This window comes from Tinamus guttatus, unplaced genomic scaffold (genome assembly GCF_059628265.1).
Source record: "Tinamus guttatus ecotype Peru unplaced genomic scaffold, ASM5962826v1 Tinamus_guttatus_pri_ptg000368l, whole genome shotgun sequence".
NCBI lineage: Eukaryota > Metazoa > Chordata > Aves > Tinamiformes > Tinamidae > Tinamus > Tinamus guttatus.
The window spans coordinates 2,984,942-3,006,510 of NW_028288902.1; the positions used below are offsets into that span (position 1 = coordinate 2,984,942).

General features: G+C 37.7%; 1 protein-coding gene across 1 annotated transcript in view; it reads right to left on the bottom strand.

Moving 5' to 3' along the window:
* TMEM117 (transmembrane protein 117) overlaps positions 1–21,569 on the bottom strand; it is a 189,658-nt gene that overhangs the window by 86,578 nt on the left and 81,511 nt on the right. The window lies entirely within an intron of this gene.

Genomic DNA, 21,569 nt, shown 5'->3' on the forward strand with positions numbered 1-21,569 from the left:
CTCTGACTCAGGATTTTTGTCTTGCAAAAAGCAATAAAAGCTTACTATGAAAAAGGATGAAAGGAATACATTCTGATCTCCATTACACAGCTCCCATAATCAATGCGAACGTATGGTAAAAAGAATCATTATTTTGTACCCATCTCACAAAGAAGGGAGTTTAGTGCAAAGATGAAACTGTTCTTCTTGCATTCTGGTGTATCACCAGGCATTCAGCCTTTCCTGCCATAGTTTATTATATTGTCATCAGAATTGTCTTTTTTGTTTGTTTGTTTTTGATCAGAACTGAGTTTACAGATCTGATATATTTGGTGTCTGCCATTTATTCTTAATGAACAATGTGTAACACAGAGCACAAGCAGAATCTGCATGGTCAATTTAGGAGCAGGTATGCTGTAAAGATGCTGGGGAACACATGTGAGACAAAGAACTCTTAAAATCATATCAATCCTGTATGCATTGAGCATTGAACAAAATTAAGAAAATCATTCACACCTATTTATGGCACACAGTTTAAGAAATCAGGTAAACAGTGTCTGAATTTAGAACAGCTGCAAAGTACTTTCTAAATACTAATTAAAGGTTTTATTTAAAAATATTCCACACGACTTCTTTACCATCTGTGTTTGTAAAGCTTCAGAAGATGAAAAATGTAACAACATCTGGTTAAAATAATTTGAAGATACTAATGCTACACTGATCAAATCTTGATTCAAACAACAGCTTTCAGCCCTTCTTGAAAATGTATTTTTTCATAGATGAAAAGAATACCGATATATTCTTTGTGTAGACTTGTCATATGTCTACAAGAAGTGTCAAACTGTATTTTTAGCCATGGAGTTTACTTAATCCCCTAAGACTTTATCTTGCTGTTATGTTGACAAATGAATAAGGGTGAAATATAAGGAATCTGAGCTTCTGTCAAAATTCACTGTGTTTCAAAAGTCACTGTACTTGCACAGCTGTTTTTTTAAGCTATTGACTTAAAAATAGTTTTATTATTCTTCTGGGTTTGTTATTGAATTCCCCAGCAGTTGTACTTAATTGTCTCCAAGTTCTACTTTTACAGATGAGCCAAAGAGATGCAGTAGAGACATTACATGATACCAAGACGTGAGGTGATTTTGACAACTATCAAAAGAGTTGTGTTATAGTTAGATTTTGTTGTTTCTGGTTTCTCAAAATATATTCACGGTTTATTAGAAGCTTAGAGGAAAAACGTTACCTGTACTACTGGGAACACTTTTAAGTTAGCAGCACATGTAGTAATAATTAGAAATAGTAAATAATGCTTTGAATCACATCTCAGACTTTATTTTGTCTTTCATGTTTCTATATTGAACAATGAAAAATGACTCTACCAGTTGTATGTTTCAGTTCTTTTAACTCTATACTAATAAATAGTATATCCCAAGAGTTTCTAAATTAATGTAATCTTTTAGGAGATTAAATGAACTTCTTATTTTAGGTTTTACAGAATATTATTTTCCCAAACACTTATATTCTTGGATTAACTTAGATGGAGACGATCTTTATAAGCTTCCCTGACAAGCTAATGATTTTTAATACAACCCCAAATACTGTGCATCTATGTTGATTCTAACATAGACAATCTCCGCTAGACCTTTGCAAGAAATAATTTTGGGAAGGTTACCTGCACAGACCTATAAATCCAGTACAATGTATGTACAGCATTTATGTTCATCTCATCAAGATAAACCAAATCTAGGAGTCCTTCCTCAGTTTTCAATTTATGTTAAAATAAAATCCTGTCATTTAAATTAGAGAATTGAGAAATTAAAAATGGCCAGTACCTCTATCCTGCTTGACCTGACATTGCTACTGTCACTGGATTGCCTCTTCAAGTTCTCACTTGGATATGGGACTATTAGAAGCATATCACCACGGTGAAATGAATGTTGGATGTTCTCTTAATGCAAGCAAAGGCCTGGATTTCTCTCCTGTAGCTTTGTAAGTTTAACTGTTGTGTTTGACTCCTTTGTAACCCAGGTACCTCCAGAGGAGATTCAGCTCTTGTAAAGACTGAACCGTCTTCAGAAAAGAGACTGGTATCAGACTGATTAGTCTGATCAGCCTGATACCAGTCTCTTTCCACTGTCTGAAAAGGGACACAAAGCTGATAATACCAATGGCAAGTAGGTGCTAGAGTTGTTAAACTACTTAAGTTAGCAAGTTTTTTTTTTTTTTTTTTTCTGAACACAATAGTAGGAGACATATTCCTTGCCTCTAATTCTCAAGCACTTCTGGACCAGTATTATTCCTCAAAGGAAGTTCTCTCTCTGAACTTTTAACATGTAGGATAAATGAATAAATGAAGGGCAGTTAGCCATGCAAATACTTAAAAATTAGTTATTTCCTTACTGCCACCAACACAAGCCTGTGCTACAATATTTACAAACTACTACAGTAGTGATAGGTGTTGTGGTGGTGGGTTTCCTTCTTTTACATGCCTGTGCATGGCAAAAAATGATCAACAGAAATGAGATTTCAATAATTCTTCAAGGTCATTAGCTGTTCTGTGCAAAAGTGTTTTAGAGTATGACATGGAACTGTATGGAACAGCTAGTCTAATTGTCAGATATGTTTATGACCACCAAATCTTCTCTTTTTTCATTTAGGAAAGTGTTATAGATTTTTTTTTTCTTAAAACATCAGTTAGTTAGTTCAATGGAAATCAATACTTTCTTGTTATTTTCAAGCTACCTAAAAGCTAAAGAAAACACTATATAGAAAGCAAGGAAAGCTGTAAGGCTACAGAAGGACTGTTGTTCTTCAGTTACAAAGGTATGAATATCAGGAGCTATATTTAAATCACAGGTCTTAAAAGCACATTCTTAACCATCTAGTCAAAAATGGCCACCCCACAAGCAAACTGGGGAACACACAAACCGTGATCTGCACACATGGAAATTGTGAACCCTTGGGATGCACTAGGCAGAAGAACTCTCTCTTCTATCCCTATCCTGTCAAACCACTGCTTCTTCATCTTCGCTCACAACACAATGATGGAACGAGGAAATTCTGCCATCCTAGCAGCAATCATCATTTTGTTGCAGTTAGTATCAAAAAGCATAGTTCTATCTAGCACCTGTCAGAGGCAGGCTTGGCTGCAGTGATCCACACGTGCATGACCTCCAGGCTTGATTACTGCACCTCATTGTATCCAAGACTGAAACACACACACTGTGAATAAACTCCCACTGACACGAAAAGCAGCTGCGGGTCTGCTTAGCAACGCAAGTCACTCTGAGCGCATCGTCCTGGCACGCTGCTCTCTGCACAAACTCCCCACTGACTTCAGAGTCCTGTTGAAGGTCATGGCCACGTCCCTCTAAACTCTCTGCGGGACTGGCCTTAGCTGCTTGAGCTGCTGCCGTCCCCTTTGCAGGGATGACCTTCTCTGACAGCTAACTTCCCCTGGAACAATGAAACTGTCAGCCCAGGGAAGAGGCTTGGAAACGCACAAGATCTAACTTCTACAGAAGCTAAATCTCCATGAGAACACAACTACACAGAAAAGAGAAAAATGAGTAATGCTCCTCAGCTTCAAATCTAAGACCTTTGACATGTTTTTGCTTATAACTCTACACCCAACAAACTGCATTGCATACATGTGAAAAAAATATATTTAATACTTTTTTTTTCTTACTGGCCTAGGAAGAACCATATAAAAGAAAGCAACTCTAATTTAGCAGAAAGTTTAAATATTTGCTTGACCAAGGTGTTGGGTCCGTGCAGGCCTTGAATCTTATGGTAGTACCAACCACCATAAGATAATAATAAGATCCTCTATTAGCATAGATAATAATAAGATCCTCTATAAAGATGCAATTGCATGACAGAGAAAGGACCATATTCACCAAGTTCACCCTCATCCAACTCTATTAAAGAGAATAGTTACGCCTAGGATTAATTAAGTCCACTAGATCTTCTATAATTTATTTTAATAGTGTCATGAAATTATAGCCATTAGAACTGGCTAGTGCAAAAGCACCGTCATACCCCTGCTTTTTTCCTGTCAGTCTCCGAGTTTCTGTTACTTTTATTCAGTATTGTAGGCCACTCTGATTAAAAGCTCAATGAAACATGTTCAAGAGTGTTACTGACACGTTTGACAGAGAGGTCTCTCGTGGGCTGAGCAGGAGCACACAGATAAGGGGGAACATGCAGCAATGCAGCCCAGCCAGCGTGGTGCTCGGTACCACGGAGAGCTCTAATCTTGTCCGTTGTCCCCCCATTCAGCAGAACAAACTACATCACCAGGCACGTGGGAACAGGATGTTCTGCACTGCCCAGGATACAACAGGAAAGAAAAACAACTGAGCTAATCCTAAAATATTCAGCCAGCACTAATATTTATAACTACTATTATTACACCGCACTTTTAGCGTTGTACAGCTTGTGATAAATGAGTCAGTAAAAGAGAAAGCGCCCCGACTGTTTACAGTGTAGAGGTGTCAGAGAAAACAAAACAGGGAATTACAATAAATGAAGTCACCATAAACTCAGTTGGCAGGTTTTTCTTCCTTGTGAAAGAGCTGGAGCTCAATGCGTGCTGAAAGGCTGTTTAATCTGAAAATATAGGGCAAGAAGAAGAAAGAGATTTGGAATGAAGAAATGACAAAAGCAGAAAGAAATCTTAAGGCTTTAAGATCCTGCTGTGTGGTGTACAGAGAAAGGAAGGCAGGAGTGGAGACAGGTGGAACTTGGAATAACATATATTTGGGAACCAATGGTTATATCCCAAAATAGTGACACAAGAATGAAAAAAGATTTTTTGCAGCTACAACTTGAAACAGATTACATGTTATGCAAAAAAGCAATAGTCAGAAAAAAAAACTAAAATCTGAGGTAAAGAATTATCATATCATGGTTCAATAACTACGTTTCAGAGCTTTAATATAAAATCCACATTACAGCCAACTTCTCAGTATGTTCTTGGTCATCTCTTCCTGTGAAATAGCTGGAATTTTGTAATACTTGTTAGCAAATTCAAGTTATCATTACAGCAATACAAATCTCCTTTCCAGTAAGTATTGAACAAACCTTCTATAAACCAACACAGCAGTAGCACTCCTTTTCTAGAGTTTTGCTCACAGGGTCAGATCTTCACTCCCCAGATCTTTATGCCTTTTCCAAGATTAAAAAAAAAAAAAAAAAGATGCAAAGCCAATCTGACAAGAAACCAGAAGTATGTCTTCATGGGGCAATAAATAGGCAGTGTTAGCATCTTTGCTGATGTCACTCCTAAATATCTGGCTTGGAATGTCAAGTGACTAATGGAGACCTATCATGCTCCCTTAATTCACATAATAGGCCTTAGTTTATTGAAAAGTGAAAGATAACCTTAGAAATAGGTTGAACTAATATACATAGCAGCTAAGACCAGCACTAATAAACATTGTAGATTATATAGGCCCAGCAGAGCTTTGGTCACACTAAGACTAAGACACCAGGAAATCACTGCAAGATAGGAAATTTGGAAGAAAGCAGTGAGCCAGAGCTTTCTGTGATCTCAGACCAGCTTGTTAATAAGCAAGCTGTATTTATTTACCTTCTATAAATAAGGATTCAGTTGCCTCATATAGCATAAGGCTGTTTTGTATTAGTAATGGAAGAATACAGTTTCAGTACTGAATCTGAGCGCACAAACATACATATCCACACAGGATTTTATCTAATGGATCACATTGTCTCTCTCCTTTAGGAGAGGTAGTTCAGAGAACTAGTTTAGATTTAGAGGTCAAAATCTGTAGCTGTCCACATACAAATCATACCGTTTCTATGACTAAATCACCACTTGGTCACACAAAGTCAACCTTCATTCTCTAGGTCAGGTATTAACCAAACAAAATGCAAAAATCCCAACTACTCGCTTCTCCTATAGCGAAGACTTGGGTAACTTGGGACTCTGTTAGTCCCAACTGTTAGAAGATGTATAAGCCTAAAAAAGATATTAGTTCTTCCTAATCTACTGTGGGTATTTTGGCAGATTTCGAAAGACAGAAGAGACACTAAAGCATGCGAACAAAGCATGTTTCAGTCTGAAAATCTGCATAAGGTAATGCTTAAATGATAAGGCTTGACCTATATCTTGCACTAGTGTGGGACCTTCGCCAGTACACTGATGTACTCTACATGTACATTTACATAATTTGCCCTTATTTTGATAACCTTTTTGACACTGCTTTGTCCATTATGCAGCAGTGATATGTAATAATTCCACTTAGGTTTTTCTTTACTGCAAAACCTGTTTTGAGGGCAGTAAAAATGTTATTTGTCACACCACATGAGGGGTCAAAAATGTAAGCAAAGATGCATTTAACTTCCAAGTTAAGGGAACTGGCATACATGTCCCAATTCTCCACAATCAGCAGTGTAAACTCCTTCATTTTAGATTTACAGAAGCATAAAATGAATGCAAAGCAGAGGAAAGACAGGCCAAAGTTCTCCACAAATGGGCACGGAATCCTCACAGGGAAAAAAGAAAAAAAAAAAGAAAAAAAAAAAGCATACTTTCTATGTTCCTATGTAGGTGAAGCCAGGAGAAAGGCAAGTATAGCCCACAGCATCCACCACATGGAAATATCCCTTCACCAGTATACAAGTATGGAGAAACTTTATAACACCACAGACTCATTGGCTAGGATAAAGACCCAGAGCAACTCCTTTCCTTTCCAATATCCTCATGGCCCTTACAAATAACCTGGCATTTCGGTTTTCCATAAAATAAGTTTTTCTATAACTATGCAGAGTCAGATACCATTTAGATACATTTGGAATGCTGCCATGCTGCCATCAGTGAGGAGCAAGAAAATAATTCTCCTTAACAATGGAAAAGTGATGGGACAAAGGCAGATTGAGAACAGGTTCTGTTCTCAGTTGCATCACTAATTCCCCGAATGACCAAGAAATGCATCAAAGCATTTTCAAATGCAAAGGGTCTAAGAATTGAGAATCTTGCTGACCAAAGTAAATCTTTTGTCATAATTTACACTAGTATAAAGGTCAGTGTAACTTTATTAGCATCTGCAGATAATATCTGATTAATTTGGCCTTAAAAAACTTAACAAGTTTCCTTTTCCTCTTTTTTCTGCTTCGATTCTCTATGTAAAAAAGGGGCGGAGAGTGGCAAGAGGTGGGAGGAGAAAAGGAGAATTAGCATACCTATCTACATGAGTTGCTATAAAGATCAATCCCTAATGTCTGCAATATGCAAACCCTTTTTTATTACTGCCAGTGTAGGAGGCAATGATTTCTTTTGTGATTTGGAGAAGCGTAGTACTGTAAGAAATTACAAAAATAGCTTTTTAATGGAGGTTTTAAAGGTACTTACAGAAGTTTAAGTGAAATTCAAGAATCTTTCTATCCATTTAAAAAAGTACTTGAAGTTCCCTTTTCAAGTCATGTAAAATAACAATAAAAAGAAACCAAGACAAGATTAAACTGATCTTACTTAGTTTTTTATTAAATGAAGTTTCAAAATGAATTTTAATGCAAAGCTACTGAATCTTTTTGTTTAAATATCTCAGTTTTTAAAGAGCAATTGTGTTCTTTGCATTTGCTGCACTCAGCAGAACTGCAACAAATTTAAACTTGGGTTTTGGTAACAAAGAGTTTTCTGAAGCCTAGAACCTATTTGACTTTTTTCTAGAAACTGTCCTTGAATATGTTGAGTCTCCAGTGTCTCTTGAACATAATCAAAAGTAGGGGTATCAAAAATATGACCTTTTGACTAGAGTAATTTAAGTCTAAGCTTCACATTTCCTAAGGTTTCTCCATTTTAGATTCAGTTTTACTGCCATTTTCCTTATATTCAGGACAGAGTTAGTAATTTCACTTAAAAGCCATTCATCCTGACTCAGTTTGATGCAAGATTCTAAAATTTTCTTAGCAGAGTGGATTAAGAGAAGACCTCTCACATCATATTACAATAAATTCGTATTGTATCCAATACTACACAATAAAATTAAGTCTGCATTGTATTTATGCAAGCGCTTGCTTAATTGCTCTTCTGATGTACTACTCTTAAGAATGTATGGGTTGAGTTATCTAGGGCATACCTACTTATTCCATACTTAGATACATATTATAGATACTGAAGTTGTTCTGAGAATAACCTTCCTTTATTTTCAGGCATACTTCAGCACAAAATAAATGGCACTCTGATACCCTGGGCATTTAAAGTATTTCTTTCTGACCAGAGTCTAAATGTATTTTCTCTATAAAACAGCATCAGAGATGAAATACTGACAATAGGAATTTATCATTGATTTCAGAGATGATGATTTCACTCTAGGGAATGTGAAATGAAGAGAGTGGAGAGAAGACATAGTCTTTATAGAAGGAAAATGGACACCAGATACAGCCACAGCTTCTATTTTCAACCTCATAATAAAGTTACTTGGCTGAACACCCATCCTTCAAAATAATGCAGTCTAGGACTAGCAGTAGTCTCTTCTTTCTTATTTTACCAGCCTTAAATGTGCTCTCTATTGTATGGAAGCACTGATTTTATGCAATATTTTGTTAAGAGTGCTGTGATATGTTTTTTCATAATAAAATGTCCTTCCTTCCACTTTTTGATTAACAGAATTTCCAGTAGTTCATCCTACAAACCCTGAAGGAATTTAGAATTAAAGAAAAGCTTTGCTGTGTACCACTGCCATCTGCTGCTAATCTCTCCATGTGGATACTAAGGGTCTTATTTCACAACACATTTAGTAGACTAAAAGTCTTCAGCTAAATTTGCATGGTCAAGTAAATATTTGTTTATAACACTTACCAAGCTTTCTCTTCTCATTCCATTATAGAATTTCTCTTTCTACATCTTGGGAGACTTATTGAGGTAATGACTTCAGTTACAATTCTAGCAAGAAAGTTCTTTTTTAGCATTCAGTGAAACAAGTTTGTTCATGCAGTCAAATACAGAATGAAACAACTGTTTTAGACAGGAGTTGTCCTTCTTAGACACTCCAACTTATACATTTGCCATATGTGCTCAAAGAGTTTCAGTCAGAATATATTACTTCTACAGCCCACTTCTGCAGCACTTCTGACACCCACTCATTCACAGTTTCTAAGCACCTCATGTCATAATGCAAAACTGCATTATGGTGTTCTGATTTGAGTTTAACTACATGTAATCATCATAAATGTTCACATCATTATCATCAAGAAGCATGCGCAGTTCTAATCCGAAACTCCAAATCTCACAGGTTTCTAACTGTATGGCTAAGGAAAGCTACAAAACAAATCAACTGGACAAGATTTGAGATGTAGGAAAGTGTATTTTCTCTCTTCCATCTTGTCTTTTGAAAAAGATGGAGTCATATCTTTCACCTACAACATCTGGAGAACAGAAAAGCTCACGTCAATATTTGACGTATCCTTCATTCATGTTTGAAGTATCTCAGAACCCTAGAGTTTTCAGAATGCCTATCAGTAGAGTCTTGGAATGAAAAGAAACTTTATGTTCAAAATAAAACACATAGATGGGTGTAAGATAAAAAAGAAATGTATTAAGCTTCATTTTCAGTCAGAAGAGAATCACCTTAAACTTCAAAACACTACTGCATAAATGTTCGAGTTATGCATCCCCCTTCCACCTGGAATAGTTCAGCTGATGGGAAAAGCCATCATGAAATTTTCACTAACCACTGAAATCAGTGAGGCACACTATGTCTGAGCAGTCTTCCTGGGCAAGAAGGTATGGATTTTCTGACCACTTTTGCAGAACTCTCATCTGATTTGCAGATTGTACATCTTGCATTAGTTTGTTTTTAAGTCTTTTTAGACAGTGTAAGAAAGCATTAAGACAAAGTCAGAAACACTCTCTGTGTTTTAATCACAAAATCAATAACAACTGATTGATAATCAGAATCTTATCACACATAGTTTTCCCAGAAATCCTGACAAGAGATAGCAAAGATTTCATTTTGATAACACTGGAAAATCACACTCTACATGACATCTGAAAAAAAAAAAAGCAAAGAAAATGATTTTGGCTTTTTTTTTTTAAAAAAAAAAACAGTCCAAGTTACGAATTCTCAGGAAGAATGTTGTGTATTTCAGGGCACTCAATATAAAACATGCAGCTTCTAAACAATAAACATCTCTCTCACTTCTCTGCACCTCCTGAGCCTTCTCCTATACTCTTCCTGTGGAAGAAAATACATAGCCTATTCCTACACAAGTTTACTTTTTGTCTCTTTGCCTTCCTAGGAGGAAACTGCTCTCTTGCTTTGGTTATGTAGCATTCAGACAGGCATCTGAAGGTAAAGCACCCTGTGGTGACCCTGGTTGACAGTAGCTGGGTTTCCACTCTAATTGTTGAAGGTTTCCGTAGAGAGTGTCTCCCCCTTTCACGTCTTGTCTTCTCCACCTTCCTAGAGAGTGCCACAAGAATCTTCACTATGACCATCTCACAGTGATCGTTGTAGGATGCAGGATGTTACTTCAGAGGAATGAGTGGTATGCTCTAATACTGATTTCTTGAAATAGGTTGAATGCTGTTGGTTTTTCCTTCTCCAGTATCTTCACACAGAACTATGCAATAACACTGTGCTTCGGGATAATGTTGTCTATGGTATATGTTGTCTTTTATTCAAGCTAACTGGAAAAAGAATACTCAAAATTTCTCTCTCCCTCTGCTCCAACAACCAAGAAAAACTATATCCATAGCCATGTGGCTGGATAAAATATACAACTACAAATCTATTAATCTACTATCCCTTCCTTTGGATATCTTTGGATATCTTTGTTGGATTAAGTCTTGCCTTTATATAAGCAACTGCAGCTTCTAAACAGTAAAAAAAGGTTATCAACCAGCAACAGGACTATTCAAAACACACAATTCAAACGTGAACGCACACTACTGTGATACGAGTGAGATAGATAGCACAAAGGAGCAGGTTTTTCTGAAAGAGCGCACTGCTGTTCAGCACATGTTCTTTTAGTTCATTTTTGCCTACAGAACTCCAACAGTAGTTGTTGTTTAAATATCATTATCTACATCACAAACATCTGCAAACATTAGATGGAACACTTCTGCAGAAGTGTGATGAGGGTGGAAAATAAATGCACCCAAGGCCCACACATACCAAAAGGCTCCAGCTACCAGACAGTCTCCTTTTTTTACCCCCAGGCATCTGTCTACTTGGAATATGGCTGATGCTGAGCAGAAAAGTAGCGTATAGAAAAACATTAAGCCTACCCAACTAATGACCACATCAAATATGGGCACCTGCATGGCATATGGCTTCATGAAAGTATAAAGAAAGCTCTTGGTGATCGTGTGGTTAATGCTAGAAGCAAAGATGCTTTCCAGAAGGAATGTAACTTAAGTTATAATTGAAGAGTGCACCAACAACAGAGGAAAGCTCCAAAACAATCTCATAAAAGGCTGGCACCTGAGTGAGGTGTCAGCAATCTATCCTTTTGGATTTGTCAGTTATTCACCAAAAAAAAAAAAAAAAAAAAAGGAAAAAGAAAGAAAGGGAATTTCTGGTCTTTGCAACTCTAAAAAAGAAACATCCATCTTGATACCTTGGTGACTCGGCTTATGAATATGAGATGTACGGGGGAATAAATAACAAGTATATTAAATTTTCTGACTGGGGAAGAAATTGGAAGCTGGAAGCCAAAGAACAATGGTTTAGGGTTGTTTCTAGAGAGAACAGATCCAAGAAGAAAAACCATATTAGAGAATAGAAACATCCATGTATACTTGCATCTTACATAATTTCCTGTAGAAGGTATCTGCCATGAAGAGAGATATTTTCATCAAAAGATGTAAAAGTGAAGATGTAGAAGTAAGCATCATTAAGGTGAAACAGTGAGCTTACAAGAGAATTCAGCACCACATTCGAATTCTTCTGAGAACCAGATCTTTACAGAGAAGAAAGCTGTTATTACATTACCGTATTTTATTATATTAATTTTATTATATCATTTATTATGCTTTTCCTTTATTAGCTCTACCAGAAAATTAAGTTAAGATGGAGAACAGGGTTGAGAGCCTTGGCTATTTTTCAATAATAATCAGAATTCTCCAGTCAACATGAAGCTGCTGAATTCCTGCGGTAAAACCATGCATTGTCCACCTCACTATCTTGTGTGGAAGCACATCTGATATTACAAAGACAAAGGTGGAATGATCTAATCCTGGAAGATCCATTCTGAGACTACTCTTCTAAATTGCCAGTTCTGGACTAAAAGTAAAGTGTGTCAGAATGTCTGGAATACTAATCACATATCAATTAAACCAATAGTTGACAGATCATTTCTAAAAGAATGAGTACTATCATCAGCTTGCTTCACAGGGTACCATAGTGTTAGTGTTGTGAGTCATCATTAAGACATGGAGAATGAAAACTCAAAGTGTGTTCTGCTCTCTTGTATTTCAGGACTCTGTTCCTTTGCTGATTTGTGGTTGTAACACTCTGTCCTTAAGAAAAATCATCGCCCAAAGACTGGACATATATTTGCCTGGAGAATAAACTGAGAGAAACCAAGCCTGCAACTGTCTGAGAGGAAGTCTAGTATGAGGTGATTCCTTCTACCGTTGCAATGATTTTCATGGCTGCCACTGCTAGCACCCAGGTAAAGACAAGACTTTGGGAATTCGGAGCACTAAGAATTGTCCTGATCCATCTTGAAGTAAAAATGCAACAGATCCTGGTGGTTGTGTCAAAATAGACACCCTTAAGGTTAGGAGACATGATTAAATACAGAGAATAAGGCAGTGATGTTAAAAGGGCTATCAAGGTACTATCTGGAGGAGGAAGAATGGGTCAACCACTACGGAGATGAAAGCACTGAACTTCCTCTGGTGTTGCTGTTCCCACCGTCCAGAGAAGCGTAAGGCAAAGCAACATCTCTGTCACTTGTGTAACGAGAATGGAAACTGTCCTTTTTTGGGTGACTGAGTGAAGATGTTCAAGGAACAGAGTGCAGTTCCTGAGGTCCTTCACCAAACAGGGAACAAAATCACTAGTAATGGTGGACATGTGTTCTTGTAAAGTGGATAACAGGGCAGTATTCTCATAGAATCTTTTAAGTTAGCTCAAAGAAGACTGATAACTGTTTAGACAAAATTGCAATACAAACAAAAACATAGTCTTTTATTGAAGATGTTCAAGTGTCACATGGAAAAATGGCTCAACTTATGTGGTTTAAAGAACATCAAATTGGCTTATTGACTTATTAAGGACAAAAAATTAAGAAGAAACTAGTGAACTATAGATTCAGGATCAATATCAGGTCTATAACAGATAAACCACAATGCTAGACACTTACCAAATGCTAACAAACAGCCACAATTTTTAAAGACCAAGCCCCAATAGTTCTAATCAACACACACAGTTATTGGTGCATATCTCCTCTCTATTAGTATAGATTACTAGTACACACAGCCTTCCACATTTGAACACACTTCCTGCCACAGATGCAGGTCCTACAACTTTATGTGTGCTTTATGTTTGCTGGCGTTGCTCCCTGCAACTTGCTAATTCATACAGTGGCGAACAAGCATCCCTGAAGATCACAAACGCAGGCTCAAGGTGAGGAACTACTTGTGGAACTATTGGAGAGAGTCCAGTGCAGGGCTACAAGGATGATCAGGGGCCTGGAACATCTGCCCTGTGAGGAGAGACTGAGGGAGCTGGGCCTGTTCATCCTGGAGAAGAGAAGGCTGAGAGGGAATCTGATCAGTGTCTATAAATACGCTAAGGGAGGGAGTAGGACAATAGCGCCAGTCTCTTTCACTGGTGGCCACCAATAGGACAAGAGGAAATGGGCACAAACCAAAAGTTCCATAGGAACTTAAGGAGAATTTTTTTAACAGTGTGGGTGATGGAGCCCTGGAAGAGATTGCCCAGAGAGGTTGTGCAATCTCCTTCTCTAGAGATATTCAAAACCCACTTGGATGCAATCCCGTGCCACATGCTCTAGGTGACCCTGTCTGTGCAGCGGGGTCAGACTAGGTGACCTCTAGAGGTCCCTTCCATCTTAATGATTCTATAATTCTATGAGGATTGTTGTTCAGTGCAGCATGTAAAGTCAGCCCGCTAGTTGGATGAAGGATGCTCATAACAGCTAGTAAGGGCAGAGGCTCTGTCTGGCCTACACAGACTTCATGATACTGGTGGAACAACTTCCGGCACTGTCAAACTAGATTTTGCCTGTTACCCTTTTCTCTCATCTCTTTCAAATTTTCATATTTGTTTATACTTCATTTCAAGTGGATTTCAACTGGCCCAGTTTTTAGAAGTCTCTTAGTGATTTTCTGTTTACTGGTTAATCCAGTTGATGGTCATCTTCTTCAGTATTAGTAGGTTTTTGGCAAACACCCTCTAAGATGGTCTAGGTACTACATTCACACATACTCTTTATACCCACGTTGCTCTCATATTAGCTGTTGTTATCCAAACTATTTTGCCAAGATGGGAACATATGAATTCCCTCACATTCAAGTATTTATGACCTATTGCTTGGACTCTTCAAAAGCCACTCAACAGGTACTGAGAGTGTCAGATGAATCAGGAAGCTTCTTTCTGAATAACCCATGCCCTCTTGACAGGCTCCAAATACATTTTGGGTTTTACTACAGTGTTTGCCAGGTTCAGAATTACTAAACTGACAGGAATGGACATGGTGGAAAAGCGACGATGATCCGGACAGACTAGAAATGTCAAATGCTTTCAAAATAGCAAGGAAAAAATTCCATATATTTGAAAGAACTTCTATTATGATTTTTGCTTTTAGAGAAAACTGTGAGATAATTATTTCAAGACACATATGTGCTGCTTTAGAGAAACCCTAGTATAAATTTGGGGGCACAACTCGGAGGCCTCCAAATTATTACTCTTGAGCTCTGAAGTAGAGTTGACTGTAGCCTCCTTTAAAAATAAATCCTGAGTCCTCCAATGCTAGCATATGTTCTATCAAATATATGTTTTAAAGCCCAGAAAATGGTTACCTTCATATAATAAAGATTACCTGCTGTGGGATTGAGTTGAAGGGATTCACTGTCTGGAAAACAGATGAAATAACAGCGATGAAGTAATACCTCTGGCAATGCCTGGTCAGAATTCAAATGAGAAGCTAACAGGAGAATTAAAAAAAAAAAGGAAAAGATGGAAGAGGCAGATAATTATAATCTAGAGCACACGAACAGATGGCTACACTATCAATCAATGAATAAATAATAGCATGATCAGACATGATTGGACCACTGGATGAACTCATATGACACAGGTACAGCCCACCTTATGTAACTAAGTATCACCCCATGAGGACGAATATGGAATAAGAATATTTCTCCGCCAAAACACTGAAAATACAACATTAGCAAGTCTCCCATGACTGACTGTTTGAACACCCCTGAGTTTCCATGAATTTACTTGTGGGTTATCATATGGAGATAGAACAACTAGCTATAGAATGGCTTTGAAACTGAGTAGGCCCTTAAGAGAAGGAAAGAAAACAAAAAACAGAAATGCAGAAGTAAAAGTGCAGCCAGCATTGTGCCTGATATTCTGAATGGACAGAAACCTGTTGCCTCCAGTGGTGTTATTAGTCCCCTTCCTATGCAGTACCGGCAAGTGACTTTAGCAACATATATCATGCTCCTTCCATTTCATGCTTCATGGTTTAATTTCATTTTCACTACTGAAGTACAGCAGAGTTGTTAGCTATACAGTATTTCAGATGCCACAGCAAATTCAATTACAGTTTTATTTTGTCATTTGATATGTCAGTGGAACAGAAACAATCAAAAAGATTGACACTGATCATAATCTGAATTGTCATGCCAAATCCTTGACAGAGGCATAACTTAGAAATGATGTCAGTCATTCAAGACTTCTCACTCTCCAACCTGTCTTGGAATGTGTGTCAAAATGGTGAATTTTTCACTGCTTGCGGATAAAACAATATACTATACTTTGCAGAACAATATGTCTCAGACAGTTAAATTATTCTTTCAGTCTCACGCATATTTTAAATGGGTCTCCTGTCCTCTACTAAAGTAAGCTGCATTTTTAGCCACATTAGTATTTTATTTCCCACCTATTTGCATTGCAGTGGTTTCATGCACCTGCCATTGTCAGCAACATGAGTTTTCATAGCATCAAGATTGCTACTTTGAATGTGTCCTAACACCACATACACATCCTGAGATAAGAACAAAAAGGTAAATTAACCTAATTTTTGCCTAGTGGCAGTGAATCATTCTTCGAGGATATCATACTCCTAGGATATCAAAATGGATAGTCATGCCTCAGAGCAAATGAGGATGAGAATAATGTTCTGCCTTACCAGACACAGAAGAAGCACTTCAAGTTCATGTAATATCTTGTTCTCCTATTCTACAGCTATCTGATGTTTTTCAGAATCATGATGGCAACAAAACAGTCAAAAATACACATCTCCAAAAACTGTTAAAACTCTTGTCAATGGAATCTCATGCCACCAAAAATTGCTTAATGGAGAGACCACAGTCTACAGGTGCTAGATATTTATTAGAAGATAACATCAAGCTATGGGTTTATTAAAGTTTAATATATGTGCTCCTTTCCTTCACTCTATGCTATATAGTATATTAAAGCTTTATGTTGTAGATTTACAAGGGAAGTAAACACCAGTATTTACAAGGTAAAATGAGGAGCTAAGCAAGTGTACATTTACTGCTCTTAAACATTTCTATGCAAAATTATAGCAAATATATTCCCTGCCTGTAAGACAGGGGAGAAGAAAGGCCAAAAAGGCACCAGATTCAAAGTAAGACTTAAGCAGATGAAGACGCTTGTGTCCAAAATTATGATAGAAAAAAAAAAAAAGAAAAAGTGCTCAGAATCATGTAACAATGTAAATAACAACAACAACAACAGCAAGGTAAGAGCTTCCTTCATTTTTTGCTCACCTGTGCAGTGTGAGCCATTGTGCCTGCACCCTGGTCACAAGATAAAAGGGTTTTGAAAGAAAAAGAAAGAAGCAATGAATGAAAATGAGGGAAAATGAATATACTAAGCCTGTTGCTAGAAAGAAAGCTTTGTCTTTTACTGACAAGCCAGCTGAGGATGGCTACAAACTATTCTACATATTCATAGTTCCTGAGTTGGGACTTTTGTACAAACATCACTTCCAGGACCACCCAGCACTGTTTAGCTACTTGTATTATGGCAGGGTGGAACACTGAGGCTGTGAATGCCAAATTGCTCCCTCAGTATCAGGCAGGGAGATATTTCACAAGAGGATTTCTAAAGGAGGTCTACAAAGCACCAAAAATAAGGGACCTCTCTTTCTTTTCAGATCTCCCAAAAGATGAAGAAGATGTGGCTGAAAAAGCTTAACTTGAACTTCCCTGTAAGGCTTCTGACAAGTCCCTCAGCAAAGGCTTTATGGGAACCCAACAGCCAGAGCTTTAGGTCTTTATGTTGATAAATAACCAGTCAAAGGCAGCCAAGGAAGGAAGGGCAGTCAGGTCCTGTGCAGTGAATGCAGCTGTTCATTACATTTCCAAGCAACTTAGTACAAAGGATGAGCAGTGAGATGAGAAAGTTTTATAATGATATTAAGTTATTCACAGTAATAAAGATGCGAGCTGATGGTGAAAAACTCAGGGAGGCTTTTATGAGAAAAAAACTCATTGGCTAATAAAATAACAGATTAAATTGTAGAAGAATAAAAATTGAGGCACAGAAAAAAATAATTCTAGCTTAACATATAAAATGATGACCCTGAGCTAACTATTATAGCCCAGAAGCAAAATTTTGAGGTTCCAGTACCATGAAAACATCTTCTTAGTATTCCATATTGTTTAAAAAAAAAAAAAAAAAGTGGACATATATCAAAACTGCAAAAAAAAATGTCCAAAGAAGGGCAAATAGCACAGCTCGTTCAGGCAAAACAAGTTATTAAGCTAGAGTTCATCAATCTGAAAAAGAGATGAATTAGAGTGAATATGATACATGGCTACAACAGTAAGAAAGAGCACAAGGATATATTTTTTGCTGTCTCTTCAGTAAAGGCATCAAACAAAGTTAGCAGGAAACAAACAAACAAACAAAAGAAGGTGAGTAATTGCTTATACATTAACCACTTATTGCCAGTGAATACTGTGGATACTATAAAAGTACCTAGACTGAAAAGGAGATTGGGCAAGTATAGAGTAGCAAATATTTCATTAAAAACAAAAACATACGCAGTTTCAAAGGAAATCAGAGGAAACTATCATATAAGATTAGTTTGCTCCTACTATTATATAGGCTTCTGCTTATACTTGCAGTTGGAGGCAGAATGCTAGCCTGGATGTATTTTTGGTCTGACCAGGTATGATTGCTGAGTTCTTATGGATGCACCCTGAACTCTAACCGAGTGCACATGACAGGGCAGGGAAAAAGAAAAAAAAAAAAAAAAAGCTTTGTTTCATGGATCTACAGATTTAGAACCTGATTCCTACTTTGTTTTCAGGGAGACATGCTCACTTAAGAACATCAAATGCTGATGTCAACCACGTCAAGGACCACCCAGACAGACTAGTTGTCTAGAACAGCAATAGCGGTAGGTGTGCAAATCTCTCCATGTGGTATAAGTACCACTCATAGCACAATGCCTGTATGTGACCTTCAGAGAGCTCACAAAACCTGAAGACTGAAAGCAACAGTATTAGCAGTCTAAAAGCTGACAATGTTTGGAAAAAAGCAGGAAAGAGGGGTGTTCCTACCTCAGCAGGAGACTGCAAAGGATGGAGGAGACTCTCGATGTGCTCTGCCTTCTACAGCAATACCATCCACTCCTGAAGGCATTCCCTTGAGCATGTTTTATCTGCACTCAAGGCCTGGGCCTCACAGCTGCAGCAGCTTATTTGTTTTTACAGAGATGGTCAGGAGTCTACCCAAAATTAACTGTCAGAAATTTTAGCCTGGAATCAGTTCCTTCCTCAACCTGCTCACATTCTTCCAAAAGAAGGCCCTAATTGCCGGTTTATGGGCTTGTCTGGGTGAAATCCAACCTTTTTTCAAAGCTATTCTGCTGTGCCAAACCCTGTGCTTTCTGCCTTTAAACCACTGTCTATGATAACAGAATGCACATTATATGAGTGCAGAAGAGCATGTCGAAGCAGGTGCAGTATATACTTCCCTGCCTGCAAAGATGAAAAAGTGCAGATAGAGTGTTTTGAACCTAGTCCCTCCTTCACAGTCCTATTTAGAACAGCCAACACTTCCAACAGACTTCAGAAAGGATGGTTACAAGTCCTAGAAGCTCCTAGCTGGAGGTACAAAGGAAGAAGCTTCTTCCCACACTCACTCCTTGTGCAGCTACAGTGCAGCCCCACTTCCATTACACGCTAGAAGAGTATCACTGATTTTATTGGGAATTCAGTCACAGCCTGCCATCAAATTGGCCAAAGGACTAAGAAATGGTGATGGGGGGTTCACTTCTGCCTTTTAAATCCAAAACAAACAGCAATCTAAAATATATTTTCCCATTTAAAGTACTTTCCTGATTTAATAAACCTCTTCTTGCTGTACTGGGGCAATATTATTTTTTACTGATTACTCATTTTGAAAATTGAATTCCATCTGTTTTGTTTTATCTTTGCTAACTTCCAAAGTTCCCAATAGAGAATAAGATCTTAATTCCAGTATGGTTCAGATACAGCAAAGGCAATATCCACTTTTTAATTTTCTGGTGGGTGAGTGACTTTGCAGAAACTCCTTAAACGTTGGAAAATGGAAACACTACAGTGAATGTGAAGATGTACTAAGATCCCCCTTTTTTTTTTTTTTTTTCCGAAACAGGACTGGAGGACTTCATAATAAGCAGTAATCCCAGAGATGATTTGATTCACTTTGATATCACTCCTATTCCGGGTTTTGCATGCAGAGTGTCAAGCAAATTCAAATACCATAAACAACATGAGAATTTATTTTCATCTGGATAGGACTGTTGAAGTTGAGGAAAGATGAGTGCTCTTCACAGTGATCTAAGTTATCAAGTTACGTGACTATATGGGACTAGTTATCATGTGACTATATGACCCAAACGCTCAGGCTGTGTGGCAAGTTTCTACCAAGGCATATGCTCTCCTCTGAAACTAATACCTCTTGGCCTGACATGTCTGGGTTTTTTTGAGCCTTCTTTTTCATTTCATTTCATGTCTCTGTTCTGTTCCAACCTTTATCTTTCTTCTTTATCTGAGCAATATAGCAGACACAAGCAGGTAAGGTACAGTATTGAAGAGGACTTGGGCTGGAAGTAGTGATGGGATAGGGGAAGGTATCTGTTGGTGCTAGGGAGCAAACTGTCTGAGTGTGGGATTCTACATACCCCAAAAGAGGGAAGAAGAGCAGTCAAAGTAATACTGGTGAAAAGATATGTGTGAGAGGAGAGAAACAACTTTGTCAACTCCTTGTCCCTACCCAGAGACTTAAAATTCCACTGAGTTTCCTAACTCCACAACCATGCCTCCATCACAGCTATTAATTCCTTTCCTGCACCCTAAACATTTCCTAAACCCATTGATTCTCCCAGGAACTCTGCTCTTCCTGAAAACTAACAGAATGAGCCTAGTTTACCACCACCATTTCCGAACTGCCTCTGCCAAACCTGGTCTCCCTCTGAGTTCTTTATTGACAACCCCATCCAGCACTGAAACCTGCTGTGGCATAATCTAGTTTTGCCTCCATTGCTCAGAAGATCTGAGAAGGCTCTGAATACATGCAAACGGATCAGGCTTCTAACATCCCTTGAGCTCAGCAATTTCCATATCACTTTAAGGCTTATGTGTTTTATATAGTGCTGCATGTTTCCCCGTGACAATACTTTTGCAAGCAAAAAAGAAAAGAAAAGAAAAAAAAAAAGTTTCCTAATGCAGTGTGAGCAGTATTTACCAACGGAGCCCAAAGCATGATGAACATGATCCCTCTCAATTCAGTTTAGCTCATCAATCACTTTTCGTTATATATTTGTTTAAAACTGTGGAAGAGCATTAAAAAGGTGTGAAGCTAGTGATGCTTAGAAGTAGCCATGAATTTTACTATTAATTTGCTAGAAATCCACATTAATTGATAACATCAGTCAATGTACCAATTCTATAAAGTTTGTACTGCAAGCTTCTTTGAACAGATGATTTGCTATGTACTGAATTTTCATGGCCACCATTTCATAAAACACAATTTGTCTCAGAGGAGCCACTGACACATAGTGCACAATATGCTGACAAAAACCTTGATGTTCTTTATTTTCCTTGCCTGTTGTACAGTAAGTTTCAAATATGAAATGCATGGAGGATAAATTGAGAGAAACTCAAATGACTCTTCTAAGATTATTCTTATAGTCTTAGAGACTCCAGTCTTATAATCTCATAGTCATTTCTACTTCAAATTATTCCTATAATATTTTATCCTAACACATACCACAATCCTGAAATTCCTCCCCCGACTTGTTTCTTTGCTTACACTGAGATTGCTGCAGTCTCTAGCTACATTTTACAAATGCTGAGATCTTTTCTCCATTCTTTTGAATATGATATTTGATAAACA